Here is a 5,972-nt window from a genome sequence, read left to right on the forward strand (position 1 = left end):
AGTTTTCCTCGTGCTGTTTCCCTGTTGTTCCTTGTTGAGAGTTCTTTGTCATTAAATTCATCATTTTCCATCACAACCTGGGCCTAAGCGTCATCCACTCACCGTAAACCACCGCCTCATGACACAATTAAATGGGACTGTATGGAAGTAAATGCAGAACATATTGATAAGGATTCCTTAAATTTAGATTTCTTTGCTGTTATACAATGTCTGCAAACTCCTCCTGAGCTTTTAGCCCTTTAGCCACAAAAAGACATCAGGTGTGGGCAGTTAGAGTTTATGCAATAGGCTAATTAAATTATCATTGGGAGTGTGACTGCCTGACACGCTGGGTTTTCTTCTTCCTTTGCTTTTTTTTCTGAGAAAAAATATGCAATAAGAAGAGTCTTTTGACACTTATTGTGTGTAGTGCAAAAACAACTCAGATCTGACCTTGCACCGACTCTCTTTTCTAAAAAAACCCCTCCCTTTTGCATATCCTCGACAGGCCGCAGGTCTAATCATAACCACCTCTGCTCTTCGCCGAATTCCTTCATTAACATAAATCAGGTGTTGTCTGAAAGTCAACTGTTAAGACGTATGAACGTTCTGCATAGAAACAATCTTTTCTTAATTCATAAGGAATCCATAACCAGTCATTTTAAGATGCCAGTTAAGCACAACGTGATAAAAAAAGTTTTGCTTGGTCTACCACGATGCTTGGCTCTTTTTATTATTCATTTAAATTATTTCAGAATGTTAAAGAAAACAAGCCTTCTTACCTGAAAAACATGACGCGAATAAATTGTGAGAAGCAGAAAAATCTTTTCAGTTCAGTTTTTTTTAGTGCAGATTTACAACAAACAACAATTTTAGACACTTCAGACATTCAAGTCCAGTCCCTATTTAATCGACCCAATTTTGACCAGTTTAAATTTACAACAGTGAAACACAACCTAACGATGTTATCGGGTTAAGATTACATATCACATCTAAATTCTGTCCAGTTATGATACATTCATTTTAAACTATCCTGAAATGACAAACGTCGAGAAGCTTGCCACGAAGGTACGGCAAGCTAATTGCATCAAGGTTTTTAAATTGTCTGCAGGCCCAGATCTCTAGCAGTGCAGAGGAACAAGCTCCCTTCCAACAAGACGAAACCTGGCTCAGGATGTGTGGTCCCCCGCCACGGCCGACTGTGGCTTAGAGATTACAGAAGGGGAAAAACAGGAAAACACAAAGTCGCTGAGCCAGGCGTACTTTCTAAGATAAAATAGCAGCAGCAGCAGCAGCAGCAAAATAAAACAAGAAGAGCTCACCAGCAATAGTTTCCTTGCACAGGGAGTGGGCACAACCACAGAATCAATTTTCATTTGACTGTTGACTGTAGCATGTAGAATTTGAATTAAGACCGGATTTGCATGAAATGCTTCTGAACACATGGCCAAAATTGCCTCATAATTAAATATGATTTCCCACAAATTTGAGTATTGAAAAGCACGGTACTTAGATATCATAGCATCTCTGAGATTGTGCTGATTGGCTGTCCTAGAGTAGCAAAAGAAGTCTTAATGTAGAATTCTGGATTTGAATCTTTTGTTCCTCTGTCTCAACTTTAAAGTAAAATGCAGCAAGTTGTTGAACTTTAGGTCACATTTAAGCAGAAGTATGCAACTTTTGGAAAATACACTGCTCAAAAAAAATAAAGGGAACACTTTAATATTTAAGTGAACACTGAAGTGTTCCCTTTATTTTTTTGAGCAGTATACATTTTTATTTTTTTTTTTATTTTTTTTTTTTGGAATTCCCCATAAAAGTCTCCGACACTGAAAAATGAGCTTTTAAAGGCCTCTTAAATTCAGACATTTTGCTTTGCTCCAGCCTTGCAGCTTGACAGGCAGTAGATTTTCACAAGATTCTCGTCGATTCATTTCAAATGAAGTTCGGTCGGCTTTGCCGAATCCAAATACTCTGCCGTGAAACATAGCGCGTAATCTTCCACTTTTTTGTAAAGCCATAAGAAATATCAAAGCCAGTTTTCTCATGGGCTGCCCTAATTTCCCAAAGATTTAGAGGGGAATGCTAAATAAGGCAATTATGCTGGGTGAAGGGCTACTGAGCGCAGTAGAGTCACAAGAGGGCTCATGAGTTAAAACAGCCAAATTACCAGATGATGAGTCTGCCGCACTGGGCAGTAATCATTTGAAGAAAGGCGTAATTATCTCTGTAAACAAGTTCAGAGCTATTCTTTACGTCGTCTCTCTTTACTACACGAGACTGAATCAGAGCATTTGCACCTTATTTGACCCGTCTTTGTCAAAATCTCTCTCCAACTCCAGCGCATATTGCGCTGTTAATCATTCATGTCGCTCCAGAATTTTTCAACTGAGCCTCAGTCGAAACTTATTTCTTTTCTCCGAACTTTTGTGACCCCCATGCGCACGTCATGAAATCCACAGATGCGCTGCCAGATCTAGACAAAGTAACAGTAATAAAATAAAATGAATAAATAACATTGTGCCGATTCATTCTCTTTTTAGAGCTCTGAGTGTCGTTTGAAAAGAGACACCAATCACCAGAGCGAGAAAGAGAGAGGGAAACCACGTCGAGCTGTCGCCAAAGCAACCTTCCCTCAAGAAATCTCTCCTGGAGCAGCTGTTGTGATCCTGTGTGATTAAACAAAAGTACATTTAAAAAAATGTACCCTGGAAATTTTCTAGAGTCTTCTGGGGGCGGGGGATAGTGGGGTAAAAATAGAGAGATGCGGGTGGAATGAAAACCAAAGTAATGAAAGAAAGTATACAGTAAGCCCTGCAGCAATATGGGGATTTATTACGATGTTCGACCCTGGATACCAAATAAGAAAGCACAGATTAAATAGAAATTTTGCATATATTGCTTAGTCAGAGCATTAAAAAAAAAAACGGCACAAAGAAAATATGTGTCTTCATAAAAGTGGATCAGTGGGCTTTGTGAAGGAGAGAAAGCATTAACAGCCCATTGTAAAAAAAAAAAGTATTTTCTGGAAAGGTTAGAGGGTGAAACTGCTAAATCAAGCCTCCCCATTATTCAGCACCGTCTCTCCCCACCTTTTTATTTCTTTTCTCTCGGCATCATTATACGTGTATTGCTCGCCTGCTGCCAGGTTCTCGGTAATAAAACGTCCTCATTCGGAGCAACATCCTCAGGTTTTATTTGGAGCTGCCCGCATAATGAGCTAGCCGAGATCCGGGGGTTTGTGCACCTCAGCACTGGAAACGAGACAATTATACCTTGATGAACTTCCATCAGATTGAGCTGAGGTAAACTGATCATGTTCTGGCGAGGCTGGCATTTTTAATGGAATGAAACAGTGTTGACATTCAGAAACGTAAAATATACATGGCCTCATTTGTGTGTTGTTATTGCCAAACCTTCTCTAAGGTATGTGTGTCCCTTATAAAATGCCCTCATTTTGTATAATACAGGTGTACTGTATGTGGTGTATGCTGGACTGTCTCTGGTTTGTATGACAGAATGTATGGTCATGTTTGGCTGCTTGTGATAGAATGTCAGGCACGGCTTAGAGCTGGCAGGCAAAAAAAAACAACAAAACATCAGTTAATGTTTGTCCCTTTGATAACTGGATGGATTAATAGTTGCTGTACCAACAAGCAAGAGATTTATGCCACTCAATCCACCGATTCGTTTCTAAATCTTTGACGTACTGAGCGATTGGTAGCTAACATCGTTTTCATCCATGGTAAGCGAGATCACGGAGGCGACGCAAAGTTAAACGATGGGCTAGTTCAGTTTGTGGATGTCAATTATTTAACGGCTTGTACTATGAAATGCAGGTAACTGGTTGATGCACGTCCAAATTATTGTGTCATGTATTCAATTTAAAGGAATTTCTCTCGGCAACAACTCAGCATCACCTTCATGCCTGCATGTGGGCCCAACTATCCACACAGTGACAACTTTATGCTTCTCAGCTGAACAGCATCTTCTCCTCCCTCCCTTCTGTGCCTTTTCATCTTTCCCTCATCCCTCTCCTCCTCCACCATCCTTCATCCTAGTTTGTACTCTCCCATCCTGGCCTCCATCCGTCTGTCCCTCTCTTCTTCTTCTTCTTTTTCTTCGCAGCCAGGAGGCCAGTGTTTGATAATAACATATCAATCTGTAATGCACTCCGGTCATGACTCACCCACAGATGGCCTGGAGAAACACACTTTTTTTTTTCCCCCACCCGCTGAGCCTCAGTTATCAATGAAGATGTGTCTGAAGCAGCAGCAGAACTACATTTATTGGGTGGCGATTGGGAAGTTTGTTTATTTTAGATATTGCGAAGCAAGCGGTTGAGAAATTCGAACCTCTGATACGCTTAAAAGTTGCGCCCTGACAAAACGCGCAGAGACGTGGCCGTGAAGTTTCCCGATTGAATGCGAATAGCAAGTTTCGAAGCGCCTTCATGTTTTTGTCGGATGAGAACATGCAATGTATAGATAGCACACACACACATGCACGCACGCACACACACACAAGTGGAAATAAATAAATTGGCACAGAAAATGAAAACTGACAACAACAAAAAAGAAAAGAAGAAGCTCATTTTACTGCTGCACACATCCAGATCCAGGGAGAGTTATATTAAAATCCTTCTGCTCAAACTGAAAATTAATGAGAAAAATTCAACATTTAAATAGTTTCCACCCCCCAAAATCCACTGGGCCACACAAATATTACTTTGCTTGCTCCTAAAACAAAAAAACACAAAGCACAGTCCAGATCCTTTCTCTTCTGCTGAGAGATTCTCTGAAGACCTTTCAGATTTTAGGCCACCAGATTATTATTATTTTTGTAATTTATTTAAAATGTCATTGTACTTTAAAGATTACATGAATGAATTGCATAGACATGAACAGCCCAACAATTTGAGTGTGGACATAGCCCAGCGCGGCGTTGGTAAGGGGGTGGCGATAATGGTTATGCACCAGATAAAACTACTGTAGCTTGTATAAGTTTTCTATTACTCTCAATACATGTTCAGAAAGATTATTTTGTATGCATTCAGTGGGAATAAAATCTAAAATTTTCATGGGCGCACAGAAGGAGGGGTGCCGTCATGCAAGAGCCAAACCTGAGTGCAACTGCTGATTTTGATTTTGTTTTTATCGTTACTTTATTTTGTTGTTGTTGTTTGTTGCAAAAGTATTATTTCTCTCCGGTATCCGCAAGTGTGGAGATTGCTGTATCCCAATGCGTCTGGTGGGAAAGTAGAAAAGGACAGTTGGAAAATGAATCTCCTCGTCATTGTGAGGTTTGAACGTTTTTGCTTTTGGAACCAGCAGTTTCTGAATAACGGGAAGAAAGAAGTCGAACTGCCCTTAAGACTGAACCATAAAAGGAGCGGAGAACTGTTTTACAGACAGCTGAGGCACAATGTTTTCAACTTGGTTAAAGGGCCCTGGTCTCATTAGGAGCTTTTCTCTGGAAACAGCAGCAGTTTGAGACAAAAAAGTTTTGTGCATTCATTCGGCGCTGATGCAACGACTGGCCACTGTTTCGTACTTTGTTATGGCTCTAATGATGCTGCGGTTGCTTCGCTGTGTTTTTCCCCGCATGAGGTTGAGCTCACGTTTACAGTGGAGAGGCAGCTTGACGTCATATTGCTAGAAATGCATCGATTTAAAAAAAAAAAAATTTTATTTGAACCTACTTGGATGCAACAATTTAATGCAACAATGTGGTGCAAATTTTAGGGAGAATTTGCAAACGTGTACACATTTTTTTCTGGTATCTTTCTTTTTTTTTTTTTTTGAAAAGTGATTCATTTAAAAACGACAAACGAATGGAAATCATCGTGCATGTTTACTCCAGTTCTGACTTACTCGCACTAGCTTTCATTTCAATTTGGAATTGCTAAAATATTGCTTTACTGGTTTTTAAATCTCCAGATGGTCTGAAGATTTGGAGATCCTCTCATGCAATGTTGAATAATGTTGCTTAAA

The sequence above is a fragment of the Poecilia reticulata genome, linkage group LG23 (assembly GCF_000633615.1).
Source record: "Poecilia reticulata strain Guanapo linkage group LG23, Guppy_female_1.0+MT, whole genome shotgun sequence".
Lineage (NCBI taxonomy): Eukaryota > Metazoa > Chordata > Actinopteri > Cyprinodontiformes > Poeciliidae > Poecilia > Poecilia reticulata.